This window comes from Chionomys nivalis, chromosome 7 (genome assembly GCF_950005125.1).
Source record: "Chionomys nivalis chromosome 7, mChiNiv1.1, whole genome shotgun sequence".
NCBI lineage: Eukaryota > Metazoa > Chordata > Mammalia > Rodentia > Cricetidae > Chionomys > Chionomys nivalis.
Window position 1 is genome coordinate 48,470,440 of NC_080092.1, and position 19,838 is coordinate 48,490,277.

Here is a 19,838-nt window from a genome sequence, read left to right on the forward strand (position 1 = left end):
GGCACAGTGAACACACAAGATAGGCCCATAGTAAACAAAGACAGTGGGAGCCCGGAGGTTCTAATGGAATCAATGACTTCCTGTTATTTTGGGAAAGACTTAGCAAATTTTTCTTTCTGGTTTTTAGAAACATTGTTTTTCCCTCAATTAAACTTTTTAGGGCCTTGGTGGAGCTTGCAGGAATAAAGAAAGACTCCAGCGTGGCTCTCTATGGCCAAGTCTTCCTACTTGGACTGTACAGAAACTAAGAGTGTGGCTCCATCACTGGCTTGGTAAACACAGCCATCAGGTCCCAGTACCTCGTCCTCTATTAATTTTGGGGAGCAGGCAGGACAATGTTCCTATTAATTTCACTGTTATACTTTATAACAAGGGTCTGGGGACATTGCTGTCACTGGCTGACATTGTCTAATCTATTTTTTGAAAACTCCACCAGGGAGAACAGCTTGATTCAACTAGGTCCACAGAGAAATTATGTGAAAGAATGCATGAATGTCAATTAAAACTGGCTAATGGTCCTGTGTGGCGGGTTGGGGACTGTAAGGGCTGAGCAGAAAGGGCCCATCCTTTGGGTTGTGACACTCTGTAAGGAGACCTACCCACAGCAGTGATGAGATCCTTAACGAAACAAATGACCTCGTTAGTTAAGTAGGTTAGTACTCCCACCACGCTGTCCTGAATTGCTCTTCTGATTTTCAGGAGAGGTATTTCTGAGCCAGATTAAATGCCAAAATTCAGTCTGCAAAGTTTGAAAGCAATTGCAGAGGTGACTACACAGGCCAGGTGTGGTATGGCACACCTGCCATCCCAACGCTTGGGAAGTGGATTCAGGATGACAGCAAGTGGGAGGATAGCCTGGGCAAGTGGAAGGTTAGCCTGGGCTACATGGAGAGACCGCCTCAAAAACAAACAACCAATAAAGATAACTGAACAGACTAGGAGATGACACCCAGCTTATCCCCAACTACTGAGTGCAGTTCCTAAGTGTCCCACCCAACTGTATTTCTCCTCCAACCTGGCCCAAAACTGGAGAAGGAGGTAGACAAGATTCCTTGACTTTCTAGAGCCCTTTCCTTTCCCACTTGAAGACATGCTATCGCTGTTTTATTCCGCGAACGCATATTGGTGTCTTCTTCACTCCGTCCTCGGCACACACGCACAGCAGCATAGATGACACTAGAAGTCGTAGATCTATGTGGCTTCAGTTCCACAGGTCAAGTCCCTGTCCATCGTGGTCTCTGCATTGTGTAAACAGAGAACCCCGCTCTGTATGCTTCTCAGCCTGCATGCCTGTTCCTCTTAGGAACAGTGAGTGGCCCTTTCTCATTCAGATGGGCTTCCCCAGATCCTGTCCTGGCCCACTGCAGCTGCATCAGTGAGATTTTCTGTAGCAGACAGCCCCCTTAAAGAATTCCATGCTGGCTAGTTTTATGGCAACTTGACACAGGCTAGAGTCATCTGAAAGGTGGAACCATCAGCTGAGAAAATTCCTCCCCTCTGATCCAGCTGTAGGTTATTTTCTTAATTAGTGGTTGAAGGGACAGGGCCCAGCTCATGGCAGGTGGGGCCCCTCCTGGGCTGGTGGTCCTGGGTTCTGTAAGCAGACTGAGCAAGTGATGAGCAAGTCGGTAAACAGCTCTCCTCCATGGCCTCTGGATCAGCTCCTGCCTCCAGGTTCCTGTCCTGCTTGAGTTCCGGTCCTGGCTTCCTTCAATGGTGGACGACAGTGTGGAAGTATAAGCCAAACAAACCCTTTTCTTTCCAACTTGCTTTTGGTCATGGTGTTTCATGGCAGCAGTAGAAACCCTGCTGGTTTGAATAAGATGACTGTTCATCCTTCCTACCATTTAGTCCAAAAGCAGAAGGCCCAACAGGGCTGTCAGGGCGGCTGTAAAATCCACCAGCATCCCCCAGCTCCATTCATTCTCTAGGTGACTCTCTTTGGTAGTTGATTTCACCCTTAAGAGTCCTCATTGTCCCCACGTGCCCACTGTGGCGATAACGTTCACACTCACAGCCAAAGCAATGAGAGGGAAGGGGTGCAAACAATGGACCTATGATGTGAACATCTTTTCCCAGACTCATGCTGGGATTTAATTGCCATTATAACAGCATCAAGGGGTGGGAGATTTAAGAGGCGGCAAGCTCATGAGGGCTCCACCCTCTCAAATGAACTCATGCATCATCCTGGAAGGGGGCTCCTAATACAAAGATGGAGTTCACTGTTTTCTCTCCCTGACTCTCAACTCTCAGGCCACCCAGCCACATTAGGACTCGACATGGAAGCCCTCATCAGATGTCAGCTCCGTCCCCTTAGACAACTTAACCTCTAGAAGTTCTTAACCAACAAATCCCTTCTTGATAAACTGCCCAGTCTGTTACAGTGGCAGAAAAAAAAAATGGACTCACACAGCAAACATTCCAAGAATTCAAGTTTTGAAATTCCCTCCTACATCTTCCCTTTCCTTAAAATCGTGTTGAATTTTAAGTTCATCCATAAGTTCTTATACAAGCCTGCCCTGAAAGGTGGGGCCTCCCCCGCCCCCGCCACACACACACACACAAACACGTTGAGCGTACTCCCGACACGTTATTAATAACTAGATGAATAGAAATAGCAGTGTGTGGCTGCTGGACCTCGGTGATGAAGAGCTGAAAAGCACCTCCCTTCTCTCTAGATCCGCTCCTTCAGGGGGAAGCAAACTGCCACACTGTGCAGGAGCGCTAGCCTGCCAGCAGCCAGCAAAAACTCCCCAGGCCCCTGGAGCACATCCAAAGCCTCAGATAAGCTTTAGAGGACATGGAGCCTAGGCCACCATTTTGGCCATCGCTTCCTGAATGATCCTGAGCCAAAAACCACCAGCTACACTACTCCAATTCTTAAATCACAAAAGCTATGTGGAATAATAAGCTTTTATCAAGCTATTATGCAATTTGAAGATATCCTGATACACAGCAATAGAAAGGTATTGCAAAGGACAACTGTGAGATACAGGCTTTGGTCAACACCGTGGTAGACAACAGTAGTTTCTATCAAGATTTAGTTGCCACTTCTCTGAGTGCTCAGTCAGACTACATTTCCCATCACCCTTGCAGCTGAATGTGGCCATGCGACTAAAATCTCTAATACAGTATGGAAAGAAGAGATAGACACACTAGCTTTGGCCAAAAGGGTGTTCTCATACCTCTCCAAACATTTTTCCCCTCCATCCAGACTTTTGTCTCTTTGTCGGTCCAATACAGATAGTCATGACAAGGCTCTTGGAGAGGCCACACCCGAGACAGGAAGAGCCTGAGTGTTTGGGTAGTGACATTAAAAAGGGTAGCCTCAGCTGATCAGACACCTGATAAAGGTTATTGAAGAAATGTAAAATAAATAAGTTAAGTCACAAATATGTTGACTGTTTTTCTTACTTCAGACTAGACTCTTTGTCCAAATAAATAAATTTTTTTTCTAAACAAAATAGTAATGTTGGAAAGAGAAAAGAGTTAGTGGGTGCACCCCAGAAATCTTTGACCCAGAAATATCCAGTGGATCAAGCATGTGCACCCAGCAGACTCTGGTAAGGGCCATGTTACATTATGCTAGAAGAAAGAATGACAAAATACATATAAGAGAGATCACACGGCAAACCAGAAGCCAGAGAGGAAGGAACCGCCACTCCTGCTCTCATGAACAGTGATCTCCCAAGAGCTAACCATGGTCTCCTGAAAACTGCATTAATCCCTTCCAAGCACAGTGCTCACCGGGACCTAGTAGCAGCCTGCAAGCACAGTGCTCACCGGGACCTAGTAGCAGCCTGCAAGCACAGTGCTCACCGGGACCTAGTAGCAGCCTGCAAGCACAGTGCTCACCGGGACCTAGTAGCAGCCTGCAAGCACAGTGCTCACCGGGACCTAGTAGCAGCCTGCAAGCACAGTGCTCACCGGGACCTAGTAGCAGCCTGCAAGCACAGTGCTCACCGGGACCTAGTAGCAGCCTGCAAGCACAGTGCTCACCGGGACCTAGTAGCAGCCTGCAAGCACAGTGCTCACCGGGACCTAGTAGCAGCCTGCAAGCACAGTGCTCACCGGGACCTAGTAGCAGCCTGCAAGCACAGTGCTCACCGGGACCTAGTAGCAGCCTGCAAGCACAGTGCTCACCGGGACCTAGTAGCAGCCTGCTAGAGCCCACCTCTTACCACTGCCACCCTGGGGACCAAGTTTCCAGGTCACAAACCCTTATGGGCAGAGCACATCCAAACCATAGCAACATCTTCAGCCTTGAGGCATGTGATCTTGAGCCAGACACATCAACAAACGTCTAACTCAAGTTTTGTCCCTCCAGGTATCTTGGAGAACAAAAATAAAGCAGGCAGCTCTCACCAAACACACCCTCCTTCCTGAGAACACCTATCAAGATCCTCTACCCCAAGCCCGCAGAACTGTTGTCGGCACTGTATCTTATACCCAGGGAAAAGCATCTTTGCAACAGTTTACTTGCGCATGCGTGGAAGCGGACGTTTATTCAGATTCTCACAGTACAGCACAGCCTATAAGGTCCAGGAAGGGCTGGCTGCCTGTCACAACTTCAGCTTCCTCCTGAGTCCATCTTTGTGTCCTCCTGCTAACTGCCTCTCAGTTAAGTCGGGTGTCTGAACCTTGACGTCTGGTATGCTCTAAAACTTGTATAGTCTTAGTAAAATGTTCTACCCTTCATTGAAATTTCACAGTTTGAGACCCCTCACATGGCGAGATGAAGGCGGAAACACATAAATCCGTTAAGTGGTTCAAAGGTAAGAAAGTCTTAATTCTCTGAAATCGTCACATTGTGGGAAGTATTTCTGCAATGTTGTATCTATCGACACAGACCGTGAAATTGGATTTTCTAATTTCAAATCCAGCGTGAATTACTAAATCAGATTGACCTAGGACTATTCAAAATAGATTTCAGAAAGCATTTCTACCCGAATTGGCCACTAGATGGCAGCCACATCCCAGGAGCCGGCTGCTACCTCCTCCCTCGGGGCCCCTCCTTGCCTTGCCTTTCGACTTGGAACATCACCCTGTCCAGCGTTTTCCGGAAACTCGAACAGGCCCTACCCGCTGAAAAGGACAGGTCCTAGCAGATAAGAACGGCCTGGGAACAGCATCCCTCCTCAGAAAGAAACAAAAAAAAGAAAGAAAGAAAGAAAGAAAGAAAGAAAGAAAGAAAGAAAGAAGGAAGGAAGGAAGGAAGGAAGGAAGGAAGGAAGGAAGGAAGGAAGGAAGGAAGGAAGGAAGGAAGGAAGGAAGAAAGAAAGAAAGAAAGAAAGAAAGAAAGAAAGAAAGAAAGAAAGAAAGAAAGAAAGAAAGAAAGAAAGAAAGATGGTTCCCGTCCTGCCCTCCCACTTCTTTTCCTGCAAACTCTACCTGTAGTTTATTCTTCCTGTCTCCCAGAGGACTTCTTCCCATGATAAAATTTCCTTTGTCGCTTTTGCGCTCCTTTTCCCTAGGCAGCTCCCAGCTGGATGCTGTCTCACGCCACCTGCTCGGCTCATAGTGCAGAGAAGGGGCTTTATCCCCTAGAGTGCTCCTCTGGGAACTTAAGACATTTGAGAACTGCCAGGTGTGCGGAGCGCCAGGCAGAAGCTAAGAAAGAAGAAGGCGGATAGGCTGGGATGAGGAGGAAATGTTTAAAGACAGAAGTGAGAGCTGGGACGCCCAGCTTCCCCTCCCCACCCCAGCCCACGCTGGCTCCCGGACATATTTCCCAAGAGTTTATGAGGGTTCTCTGCATTTTCTATGGTGATGCTCGGCTGTTGTGTTACTACGATGTACAGATAACAGAGCAGCGCAAGAAACAAGAATGTGAGCATAGGAACTTTTTTATTGTGCTCTTTTCCCCCCACTGCCATGCTGTCCCACCTTGCAGGCCTCAACCCAAGTTCCCACTCAGGCTTGGTCCCTAGTGTGCTTTGGCAAGGGATAATAAGGCCTGTGGAAACCACTGCTCGGAACAGAGCCTCCTCCAAAGAGAGCTCGGAGATCTGAATGGCTAGCGAGTCCCTGTGTCTTAAGTCTGTCTTCCTGCGAGGCAAGGAGGAGAAGAGAGAAATGATCCCTGCATTCGAGTCTTGGTCTTGGTGACCTGTCACACTGTACCATAGCAGAGAAGCTGCAGGCCTACCTGTACCACAGGCTACTGTAAGGACCAAGCAACGTACAGACACTGCCAGGTACGGCATCTGTTGGTCATAGAGTTGAGAATCTCTTCTGGACCAAGGCATTGTAGGAGAATCTGAGGCCAAAGCCATCACAGAATAAGAGACACAAGCCGTACAGTGTGGACAGAAATATTCAATGACTCAAGAAGGAGTATTCAGGCAAGACCAGAATGTGAGGGGAAATGACAAATGCATGAGGTAATATGTATGCCAATTAGGTCAGTTTATCCATCCTATATATGTGCATTTCCAAACATTGTGTTGTATAAGATAGGCACATACGTGTTTATTTGGTGCTTTCATAAAACAATGAATTTTTTAAGGAGAAAAAAATCACTATGATATGAGAAATCTCCTAAGTTAGAAAAGCTGATATCCTCCATAAGTAAGGGGGAGGAGGGGCAAAGGAAAGAGACTCCTGACTAGAAGGGTCTCAGGACGCAGGGTACTAAGAGCCACACCTGCGTGCTGTGTGGATCTTTTCTGAAGAAACTGCCTCTAAAAAGCTTACAGTCGAGCCAGGACTCACACCTTTAATCCCAGCACTCAGGCGGACCTCTGAGTTCAAGCCCAGCCTGGTCTACAGAGAGAGAGTTCCAAGATAACCATAGCTACACAGAAAAACCATGTCTCGAAAAAAAAAGTGAGTGGTACACACTTGAGTGCTGAGTGAGCACGTGACAAAGGAATGTTTCAATGCCATGCATGGTTCCGACAGGCTTGGGCTATGGCTTTTAAAACCAGAGAAAGGAAGGAGAGGCGGGGCACTTTGATCCATGCGGTATAAATGGCCTTACAATGATGCTTGGAAGAGTTGAGTGAAATTTGCTTCAATTTAAAAAAGAATAGGCAAGAGGGAAACAAATTTTTAAAAAGAATGAGCATTGGTCATTGTTTCTTCTGCATTGTGGGCACACACAGTGGTTAACTGGGAAACTTTTCCGATTTGTGTATGTTGAACACATTTCATATTTTTTTTTAGTTGAGGAAAAGCCCTCCAAGGAGCTTGAGAGACTGTTAGGAAAAGCAGGGAAGACACAAGACATGGTTATCAAGTATGATAGGTCAAAGAACAACTATGAAGGTTCAGAGGAGGAAGGGAGGCCAATCTTAGTCAACTAAATGAAGATGAGCAGAAAGAACATTCTAGAAGGAGCAGGTCCACTTGCACAAGCAGAGAGACTCTAAGTGGCATTGCATTGGTCATTAGTTTTTATAAAGAAACCGACTGATACTAGTCTGTTCAGAACATTCCTACTTTCAGCTCTGAAATCGGGCATTGGAAAACCCATCCATCTCCACACATGGAGGGTGGGTCATGCTAGCGGCCCTGGTTACATGGTAAATAGTATTGACCAGGAAAGGGACAGCAGAACTAGCTAGGGAAATTGTGAGCTACAGACTTGGAAATGAGTCTGAAAAAGAGGTAATTGTTGGGACCTGTTTACTTGCCCCATCAACGCCAAACCTCAAGAATAACTCATCAGCTCACGACACCCAAAGCCTCCTGCCCTAGAACTAGTTGGCTTCTTACTTCCCCTGTTCTGCTAGAGGGAGCCTACAGATGGCATAGCTGCTGTCTGAGTCTGACCCCTAATCTCAACTTAATTTATGTCTATATTCCGCATGCATATATTGTGAATACACATTTCATGTGTATATTCTTTAGGCAACTGCAATATGCATCTTCTCATTCATTCATTGGAAAAAAAAAAAAACACTTCATGGTGGCAACCAGCAAGATGGCTCCATAAAGGTGCTTACCACCAAGCCTTTGATCAAGGCAGTCAACCTGAGTAGTAGAAAAAAAAAAAAAAAAAAACCTACGCCCACCAGATGGTGGTGTCATAAGCCTGTAATACCAGCACTTGGGAGGCACAGGCAGACAGATCTCTGTGAATTCAAGGCCAGTCTGGTCTACAGACCGAGTCCCAAGACAGTCTCCAAAAGCTACAGAAAAACTTTGTCCAAAAACAATAAAATAAATAAATAAATAAACCTACTCCCAACTCTGCCAAGTTGTCCTTTGACCTCCCTACACACATGTTCTGTCACACACACCTGATACACACACAAGATAAATAAATGTAAATTTAAATTAGGAATGATAACATCAATAAGTAAATTGGTCAATTAATAAATTAAAGCTTAGAGAATTAATTTGTGTAAGGCCAAACAGAGAATGACAATATACCTCCTTATCTGCCATGTGGGGCTTTGTAAATAGTGAATTATTATATAGATAAAATGCCTAGAATAATGACTAGCATAGAAGAAATCAATTAGGGCTTATGGATCAACTCTTATTGATGGCTAGTTTTGCACCACGTAGCCACACCCTGCAGGAAAAGAAAGCACAGAAGTCTGAATTTAAAGAAAAATAAGTTCTTGTCTGTATTGCAGTGCAATTTATCCCAGGGCTCCTTGGCACATGATAGCTCCAATTTTATAAGATAATTTGAGCATAAAGTAAGAGGCACCAACATTAGAGAAGTGACATCCACTAAATTCTTCAAAATCCAACTCCCCTGATCCCTCCCTCCTAGCTGTTCCCTCCATGGCTCCCTAAGTACAGTGTTCAGTTCTCACAGAGGAGCCAAGCTTGCTCACATAGCCCATCCCTCTCCCTGCAAGGCCTTCCCTAGCAAGAATTCCCCCCATCTTTGCAAGTTAAGGAAATCAAGACACCTGAGATGGAAGAGCCCATGACTTTGATCTTGACCTTAAGCTTCCCCAGATGACTCTTGGAGAAGCCATTTTATAGTCCACAGAGAAAGCCCCCCCGACCCAACATACCATTGCTAGTAGCGAGGTCCCCCCACCAACCTCATTGCCCTACTAACAATGACTCCCATGTTCTTTAAGACAGGAGAAGGACAGCAGTCAGTCTGGCCACCCGAATCTTAAATAATATCGATCACATGATGTCCATCAACATCTTGAGAACCGGCCACACCACAACTCACACCGGCTTCCCCGAGCACAGGCTGATGGGGTCATACAGTGGAAGACATTGTGCCATGTTATGCTTCCTTATCTTCACAGGTACAACTGGCCTCTCACAAAAAGAGCAATGGGGGCACTATCGTGCCAGCTGGGAGAAGCAAGAGGGAGCTGCTTTGCCAGCGCCGCGCCCCACAGACAGACACCTGGTCTACTGGTATTTTGCAGTGACTCATACTTGTGAGCCCTGGGATGTCTCCAGAGGCTTTCCTCCCACCCTGGAACTGAAGTTGTTCCCTAACTCTACACATACATCTCCAACATCCAATGCAGGTAGAGAGGCCCATATCTCACCATCAATCCTGTCTCAGCAGGCTCTGAGCCAGGTATAACAGATAAGCTGCCACCGGCACCTCAAAGCCTCCTCCATCCCAGAGCCTCCCAGGACTGCTGAGCCCAGGTCGCGAGTCATCCTGCCCACCCATCAGCAGCCAAGTACACACTTCTCCTGAAACTCAAAGGCACGCTGCAGAAAAGCTTCATTAATTTTTCACAAGATTTGTCTAATAGTGGCTGAGCAGAGCTGAGAAAGCCACATTCAAGTGCCTGTGCCAACAGCCTGCAAAGAGTTAACCCATTAGGCCACATCCTGGTGAGCTCATCCCTGCCGGAGCCTGCTCAGTGGCTGGGATTCGCAGCACACTGACTCTCTGGATGTGGCAAGGGTGGCTTTCTCCAGCTGGGATGAAGGACTTGAGCAGAAACTCATCGCCACTGGCTTCTTCCCTGTGTGAGCGCCCACTGAGTCCCAGGTCTCCCATCTTCCCCCGGGTCACTGTGCGAGGTAAGTAAGGAAAAGAAGCCCCACCCCCGCAGCCCTTTGCTATGCCTCCCTGAAAGAAGGAAGGTTTGAAGTTTGCTTTAGAGTGTGTTGAGTCTCTGAAGTGGAGTTGGAAGGCAGTGTGAATATCAGAGAAAAAGATGGGACAAAATCAGCTTCAAGCAGGTTGCTGAGACTACCGGGAAAGACAGGCAGAAGTGCGGTGAGCTGGGTGCCTCTCACTGTACATCTGGGAAAAGATAGCATGTGCTTGGGCAACTCCTTCCACCCTTGGAAGCCGTTAAAGGGAAAAAGTGAGCAGGGACCCTCTGACCCGGCAGGAGCAAAAGTGTCAAATTGTGAAGTGCAAGGACACCCATAGACCCCAAAGTACCGGGTACAGACCGTCTGTCCCCTGGGCATCCTACATCCAACCTCGGCAGCTGCGGGCTTGTCCCTCCTTCCTGCAGGTGTGGCCGGTACCTGGGGCAGGTGCCAGGGAAACAAGGTGGAGTACCCTGGCTTGGACAGTCTTCCTTTTAGAAAGGAGGGAGCAAGACAGACACATAAAAGCCCAGACAAAGGCATGGCTCCCTCAGGCAGAGGAGGTGGGGACTCCGCCCCTCAGTAAAACCAAATGTAACCACACATTTCCCCTGAGCTGTTTTTCAGCTCTGTAGCCCCAATGGCCCATGTACTAGTTATGTGGCCTGAAGAGCAAGGTGCGTGGCGTCAAGATAACTCTGACCTTAGAGAAAAAAGTCCCCTTCCTGAGAGTGCTGTGAGCTGGGGACAGATGGCATGAGGCCATGTTGACAGCAGCAACACACTCCACACTCTCCAGTATCCACACTATCGGGCCAGGCACGGGGCCACACACGCCTTATCAGGGGACTAGACATCACCAAATGAACTCCTGGAAGTGGGATAGTACAGCAAGAGGAGATAAAGACCCTGGGGATTGGCATCAAGAAACTGGAGCTGAGCAGGGTGACAATGGCAAATTCAGGGGGAGGGAGTGAGGGAGAGAGAGAGAGAGAGAGAGAGAGAGAGAGAGAGAGAGAGAGAGAGAGAGAGAGAAACCATTGCCATTCCCTAGGCAAAGCCTGTGGCCTGCCTTCCTCTCTCCCCACTAGTCTACTGGCCTCCATGCTCTGAGGTCATCTGTCCCTCCCCTCTCCTCTCCTCCATGTCACCAGGTCCTTGCAGTTCCCAGAATAGCCGGGTTCCTATCAGAGCTCTCTAGGTGGAAGGGTCTGGGGAGGAGGGACAGAGGAGTCAGATAACTCCAGGCCTGAGTGAAGCAACACAGTGGGGCCTCTTTTTAACATTAAGGTAGCTAAATGTGTTTGTTGTGCATGGGGCACCCAGTTTCCACTTGAATTTTTAGTCAACAATAGATGTATTTGGGGTAGGTGATAGCCCAATCAGTGTTAGAATACTCTGATGCTTTTAAAAAAGTATCTGTAACTTGAAATCAAATTCGGCTAACCACTCTGTCCTTGCCCTTACTAGATAGATATGAGAACCCCATCTAAACTGATCCCACATTTCAGCTCATTCCAATGAAGGCAGTGGCACCATGAGAGAGTTGCGGAGTGAATTCTAAAGCAAAAGTGGACAGCTGTACAGTGCCAGGGTTCTAGAAAGGAAGACAGTAAAGAGGAAGAAAAAAGTCAAGTGCCATCCCCTAGGAAGAATATCAAATACCAGAATTTGAGGTCCAGAATCCGGGAGCCTCAGTTTCCTAATCTGTAAAATGGGAATGAGGTTAACTGTACCCCACCCCCTTTACAGTGGCAGGAGGCCTCAGAGACCCTCTAGGTAAAGAAAGCACCTGATGCCAGATACTGTATCCTCCATAGCGATGGTGGTGGCTTTGTGACCACTCTGTCCCCACAGCCCCAGCTCAGGACTCAGCATCCCATCCCATGGCTCTTCAGTTTATCACAGCCCCTGCCCCCTGCCCCGCCCCTCACTCCTCATCCAAACACCCGTCATGGCAGTTCTGCTCATTGACTGTGCTCCAATTAAAGTGTCCTCCCTTCTCACTCTTCGCTCGATTTGAAAATGAAAAACAAAAATGCCACCCAGAGAGTGGCATCAACCTTAACTCTGGGTCTGGAGTCTCAGACACTCAAACCTACAGTCCAACCCCGTCTTTCTGCTCACCTAATTGCTCAGTACTCTCTGATCTTCCGTTTCTCACCTGTAAAATGGGGCGTGTAGTAGTTGCACCTCCCTTAGTGACTTCCTAGAAAGACTTGGTAGAGCAAAACAGCACATCTCTGTTGCCCAGCGGAAGGGAGTGAGTGAGTGGTAGTTATTATCGGTGTTGACAGCAGAGTCTGGTATGAACCTAGGCATCCAGGGGGCAGTCTTCACGAGGCGAGATTCTTAATAGGAAGCGCAAAGCAAGGGATGAGGGTCTGGCCTCCTTCCCACCAGAGTCCGCAGCTGCCTCTCAACTGTCACTGTACCAGCTGCTCTCAGATGGGAGGCGATGGTTTACAACAGGCTTGGAAAAGAACAGGGTCAGCGATCTAGCGATACAAAACCAGCCAGCCAGGTTTCAACCCTCAATGGCTCCAACCAAAACTGGAAAAAAAACCAACTCTCTGAGTAAATTGCTTTGCAGATGCATGCAAAGCCCTGTCCTACCCTGCCCAAAACTCCTCTATTTATTTAACCATTTAGCAAAGTTCTGAGCCAATGCTAGACTACAGGAAGTTGACGAGATTCTGCTCCAGCCCCAAGGGACCAGGGAAGAACGAGCTTCTCGAACCAGAAGTGTAGTCCTATCCAGTCATCTTCAGAGTCGTGATTCACTTCTTCCCCTACAATTCCTCCCATTAAGTGATGCATTTCAGGCCTTTTGGACTCTACTGCAGGAGAAATGTATTCAGCCCATCTTAGCCACTCATTCTCATTCTCAGCTTGCAGGCCACCCGCAACAAGCCATTGCCTGGAGGGTGGGTACTGAATATGTGAGGAAAAAGCCAAACCTTCCCTCTCACAGACACCAGTCCTCTCCCATCTCCATATTTGGCATCTCCATATTCCTCCAGGTACAAAGAGGCAGGGAGGAACTGGCGAGAAGGTGTCCTTCCATCTGCCCACGCACAACCCCCTGAGCATCTTCTAGTTGCTCCCTCCATTCCTGCACTGTTCTGAGCTTTGTCAGTCCAGCTGGTTCTTAGCTACTTCTAGAATATCAGAGAAATGGGAATGTACAGTGTTTGTGTTCTTCTGTTGCTGTTCTAGGATGTCTTTGAGGCTCATGCATAACGTTATGAGTGTCAGAAGTTGAAACATTCCATTGCGCAAATATCCCCAATTTAATACCCTCCCCCAACGTAAAACTTCTATGAATATTCCTACACACAGTGGTTTTGTTTGTTTGTTTGTTTGTTTGCTTAACTCTTTTGTTTACATATGTGCTTAATATTTAGGAGTAAAACAGTTAGTTCAAGGGACAGGTGTGTGTTTAACTCCACGAGACTCCTAGTCTGCACAACAGTGAAGGAAAGCTCTGGTTGGTCTACACACCGGGTGGCAAGTGTGATGGTGGGAGAGTCTGACACTTTAGCTACTCTAGTGCGTGCATGGTGCTGTCTCCTTGGTCTTTGTGTTGCACTGTCCTATCAAATGCCAGTGCCACTTTTTCATGGGTGTTTGTGTTCGTTTTTTGTCTTCTTATGGGCCTGATAATAGCTTGCCCGTTTTTGGTTGTCCGAGAGAGACAGATCCCTAGAACATATTGAACAGACCTATTACCTTCTGCCACACTTTGCCATTCCACACTTGGGGGGAGATGTCCCCTTTGGATGATTTCATTAGGGGGAAAGCACACGTTTTTAACGCCAATGGCAACTTCTTTTTTAAAATTTTTTATTTATATTTTATTTATATTTTACATATGAATGTTCTGCATGTTTACCCGCACACCAGAAGAGGGCATCAGGTCCTATTATAGATGGTCGTGAGCCACCAAGTGGTTGCTGGGACTTGAATGCAGGACCTCTGGAGGAGCAGCCAGTGCTCTTAAGCCCTGAGCCATCTCTCCAGCCCCTCCAAAGGCAACTCCTTAACCCCATGTCTCCCAGACCCTGGGGAAAAGAACTGAGTCCTCCACTCAGATACAATTTTAATAACACTAGTCTTCATCTGTCATGGATGACCTAAGGAATTGTTGCAGGAACCCTTGTGGAATCTTCTTTAAGAACAATATGTCAGGTTGTTAGGGGACAGAGGCGGGCAAAGCCCTGTGAGTTCAATACCCGGTCTATTCAGTGAGTTCTCACCCAGCTACAGCTACATAGTGAGACCCTGTTTCAAAAGAGAGACAGAGAGACAGAGAGAAAGAATGGCCCAGAGCCATCATGATAGCTCAACCAGTAAAGACACTTGTCATGGAGCCTGATGACCTATATTCTGTACGGGGATCCACACAGTGGAAGACTAGAACCTCCTTCCACAAGCTGTTATATGACTTCAATGCATCAACTGTGCACATGTGTCCGCATAAACACATGTGCAAGAAAGAACAATGATGAGCCACCTAATGGCCTCACCTGTTTCCAAACCAAAAGAAGCAATCGTCTTTCAGGAATGGCAGAGGCTTTCAGAATGTTCCCATGGTGTTCCTAGGCCACAAGCCCCCTCTATTTCTCCTAATGCCTCCCCTCGGTGCCTTCTAGACCTTAGAGTTTCTCATAAAGAAATTCCCCAACTCTTCCAAGTTCCCCATGATACTCATTCCTTCCTTTGACTTGAATTAAATGTGGACTACAGAGCCACTGTCTGCCATGTAGCTCCTCCCCCAGAGCCTCCCAGAAGGGAGCACAACTTCCTTCGCTCACAAACCCTAAGAACCATCATCCCAGCTCCCCGATGTAGCACTGCTTTATCACCCTCCTGATAGAAACCTCCCATTGGAGAACCGTGGTGCATCTGCCATGGGGCTTCCAGACTTCAAGGATCAAGGTCGGACTTAAATTTGAGTTTCAGAAAAACAATAAGCATCGTGACAGTATAAGTCACAATATAATAATACTGAGAGCACACTTTCTGCTTTTAAAAGTATCTGTTTCCTGTTTCAAGTTCAAGTCCAACAGAATATTGGACCATTCTTTCTTTAATCTGGCAACACTGTGTGTTATGTATTCCACCTGTCTCTGTTAACTGAAATCGCCAGCTAAACATTAACATTTTTTTCGAAGCACCTTGTACCTGGGCTCATAGTTATCTTCCCATCTTGTCCTGCTATCCCTGTGTACCTCCTTCCGTCTCCATGGCTACAGCCAAACACCAAGCTGCCCTGTCTTTAGCCTGAGCTCCTTGCAAGGGTCTCTAAATTACTGTCATACTTCTTGGGCTTCCTCTGCACTTCTCCATTCTGCAGCCAAAGTGATCTACCTAGTGTGCAATCATGCAGTTGATCTCTCCTCCTGCCTAGCCTTCCACTGCTTTCTGTTGCCTGTCTTTACCTGCTCCCTGATGTCTTCTGTCAGAGCTACTCGCTGTGGTGAATGTTTGAGGCTTTGCTGACTCTGTGCGCGCTGTTAAATCCACTGAAATTACGAAGCAGAAGCAGCGGTAGACAGCACATAAACTAGTGAGTTTAGCAGTATTAACATCCTCCCCCCCCCATGAAAGAAAAGAAAATTAACTACTTGTTTAAGATTCCAAAATTTTACTTTTGGACAATTATAATGTATTGCAAAATACTCTTGTAAACTCTTCAATCATTATGAGGGGGTCTCTTGGGGCTGGAGAGATGACTTAGCAGGATTAAGTGTGCTTACTGTTCTTGCAGAGGACTTGGTTCTATTCTCGGCACCCACACAGCAGCTCACAACCACCCATAGCTGCAGTTCCAAGGGTTATAGCACCCTCTTCTGACTGATTCTGACACCAGGCACACACACAGTCCAATACATACATGCAGGCAGAATGTTCACATACTTAAACTTGATAATAATAAATCTGAAAATAAAAAATAACAAATCTTTGAACTGTTTAGCTGGGTTTGGCGCTGCACACCTGTAATTCCAGCCGTTCAGGAGGCTGAGGCAGGAAGACTGCAAGTTTACTCTATCCTGAGCAAGTCAACAAGACTCTGTCTCTAAAGAGAGAGACAGAGACAGAAAGCAGGTGTGTGCAGCGAGCACACTGGGGGTGCAGGTGCACCTCAGTGGGAAATCACTTGCCCAGCATGTGTAAGGCCCTAGGTTCAGTCCCCAACACCACAAAAATTAATTTATTTACTTCTTAATTAGTTAAATGCAGTGTTCTTGCTCTGCAACCTGTTTATAAGCAGTTGGTAACCACAGCTGCCCAGCACCTTCCGTCACTTCCTTCCAGCTCCACTCTATGCTTTCTATCCCTCCAAACTGCACACATCTCCCCATCTCCATGGCTACAGACAAGTACCAGACTGCCCCGTCTCTCACCTGAGCAACCACTTCTAAGTGGCTCCATCTCCAGGACTGGGCTTCCGCCTGCACACGCAGGCTTTATTCAGCAATCCTCTTCACGCTCAACAAGCACTCTTGCCTGTGACAGAGTTGAATTCTGCACACTGCCCCTCCTCCACCTCCCTGTGCCTAAACCCCTGATGGGTCCATTAGCTTTCTTCCTGTAAGTTATTTTTCCCAGGAGCTTTTCTGAGAGTCCCCAAGACTAGCATCGCCCTGTAGGTGTTCCGCGGTGTTCCTTCTGGGAAGGCTCGCCTTCAGTCTTCTTCTTCCGCTTGCCCCACCCGTTAGCATCAACTTCTGCCACAGAGTTCTCCTGGATTTGGTCTATCTGGTGCCCAGCTCCATCCCTGGCACATAAAAGGCCCGAACTAATGTTTTCAGTTGTCAGACTGGTGGAGTGTGTGGTGCATGGCTGCATTCCCAGCACTCAGGATGCGAGAAGAGGTCTGTCAGGAGTTTCAGGCCGTCCTTGGAACTACGTGAGAAATTCCCCAAACTAGGCTCCATGAGATTCTAACAGAGAAAAAAAAGACAAAAAAAAAGGAAAAAAAAAAAACAAAACAAAAAACTAAGTGATTTAGTGATTTTAAATGTTCTCACACAAAGATGTTCTATGTTCTAAACTGTTTAAGGGGGTAGATGTGCTAATTACTCTGATTTAATGTGGCACCTGTTGGGGAGCTGGTTCAGGGACCACCCCCATGGATACCATATCTAAGGACACGCAAGATACTTATGTAAAATGGTGCAAAATCTGTTTAGCAGCAAACACACATCCTCCTGTATACTCTAAATGGTCTCCGAGTCCTCTCTACACAATTGTGTTAGGCTGTGTCCCAAGGGGAAATGTCTGCCTCCTGGCTGCCTTCCCCCTGCAGGCCTGTAGCTCTGGATACCTGCTCAGAACGCCCAACAGGGCCCTCATGGGAAACTCGGGCCTTCTGTCATGTTCTTCATTCGCCCTTGAGAGGCAATTGTCATCATAAACAGAAACTGTTGTTCTGTGGAACTGTTTAGGAAGTGACGGTAAGGAGAAAAGCCTGTGTGTTCGGTACAAAGGAAATTGTTCTCAAGTTGTTTTTTTTTTTTTTTCCCCAAAGTTGGTTGGATCTGTGGGTGCTGAGATCCAACTATGTATACAGATCTAAACATCCATATTGGAGAGATGGGTATGGTGGGGTACACCTTTAACCACCACAGGTGGAAGGCAGAAGTAGGAAGAGCTCTATGAGTTGGAGGCTAGTCTGGTCTACAGAGTTCCAGGCCAGCAACACCGAAGTTCCCACAGCACCAACTCCCAGCATCGACCCCCACCCCAAGTGGCCACTCTCCAGGCCTCTCCTAGCACCAATACATTTGGTTTTGAATCTTACCTAAATGGTATCTGTAGCCAAGGCTCTCTGCATCTGTGTGAGACCCCTCTATGGACCCCTTCCCCCTCTGAAGATTGCAGCAGCCTGTCACAGCCCAGCTGCACGCCTAAATGAGGCTCCACCCACCAGTCCCCCCCCCCACACTTCCTAATTTGGCATCCTTCTCAAATTACTGCCCTGAAGGCAACAGACATTCAAATCTACCTTGGCTCTGAGGACCAGTTGTAGAGCCTTTCACTAGCCTTACCAGTCTCTCCCAGGTCCACTGCAGTGTCTAGGACTTGAAAAGCCTCCATAAAACAGTTACCACCTCTCTCCACCAAGGCCTGCCCTCTCTGAGTCACCTTTCTGTCCCCTTCCTCTGAAAAGCACACCAGTCATTGGATTCAAATCCTATTGACCCAGGACGATCTGTCTCTATATTCTTTTTCTTTGTTTTCGTTACCCTCTTTGGTAGGAAATCACCCTGGAATTTCTTGCCCTACTCTCTGTCAGGGGTACGGATGACAGGACACCAATGTTTTTGGTGAGGCACCTGTTTCACAGCTGTCCCAATATTTTTTTTCCAGTTAAAAATTTTTCATGAATATGTTTTGATCATATTCAACTCCTTTTGATCCTTCAACTCCTCCCGGATCATCCCCATCCAAAATTTATGCTTCCCCCCCCCCCTCTCTCTCTCTCTCTCTTTCTCTGTGCCTTTTTTAACCTTAAAAATTATCTTAGAAGGGTAGTGGTGGCACACGCCTTTAATCCCAGTACAGGCACCCAGAAGGAAAGTGAGAGAGAAGCTAGTCCTTGATGGTTACAACGTGCCAAATGGAGGCACAGTGGGGTCAATACAACATGCCAAATGGTGGTATAGTGTTTTGTTTATGAATTTGTCAACCACAGCAACATTAAAAGAGCAATCCTTTATGATCCCTATTTTGTATGTAGGGCTACTAAATTCCTAGAGGTTTAGGTACCTGCCCAGAGTCCTACAGTTTCTAAATTCCTGCCCTACCCCAACCCCATTCTGGGCTCTGAGACAAAAGACCTGAATCTTTTCATGCTTAGAGACTCCCTAGAAATGTGAATGGCTGGGCCCAGTTCTTCCCAGCACCAAGTCAATCATGGCCCTGTCCTGCCTGTCCCCTCTGTCCGTAGTTTTCCCTTGTCTGCATCCTGGCCACAGAGAAAGAAGATATTGAGGAGGGAGGAATAATTCTAGTCCTTGATCCAAGTGACTCCTTCAGTATCTCCTTTAGTGACCACCAAAAAAGACCTGCCCTCCAATCCCAAAGATACACTCTTTCTCCATGTAAGACATCTCAGTTAGTGTTCCAATTCTTTAGGATTCTGTGAGTCCCATTATAATCTAGAAGAAAGATGATAGAAAGATAGATAGATAGATGATAGATAGATAGATGATTGATAGATAGACAGATGATAGATAGATAGATAGATAGATAGATAGATAGATAGATAGATGACAGATAATGCACATACACACATACATAGAACAGACTAATAACTGAAGAATAGATACATGATAGCTCAATTACAGACTGAGAGCTGTATAAAAAGAAAATAATGAAAAATAATAAATAATAAAGAAAAATGGTCATGACCAGAGGAAATAGATATGAGAGAGAGAGAGAGAGAGACAGAGACAGAGACAGAGAGAGAGACAGAGAGAGAAATATCTACACAGATTTTTCCTCAAGTACAACTAGTAACAAAATCAACAATCATCTTCCATCCCCATGGCATTTCATAAAATAAAGATGACTCCAGTGTCAGAAAGAAAAGAAAAGGCTTACTTTCAAAGTAGTTTAAACTGGATAACTATGGAAGGAAATGAAAACCTAACAGTGCTCTGCCTCCCACCCACGCAAGCCAGTGTCAGGGAATTACAAACCCGAATCCCCCAAATTCAGTGAAAAGTCACTTCGGGGATGACTGAAGCTCCGAAGTGAAGAACTTGAAACGTTGCCTGCACTCCATCGTGCTGCTGGCTGCAGCCCCAGCTCTTATAAAGTGAAGCTAAGCT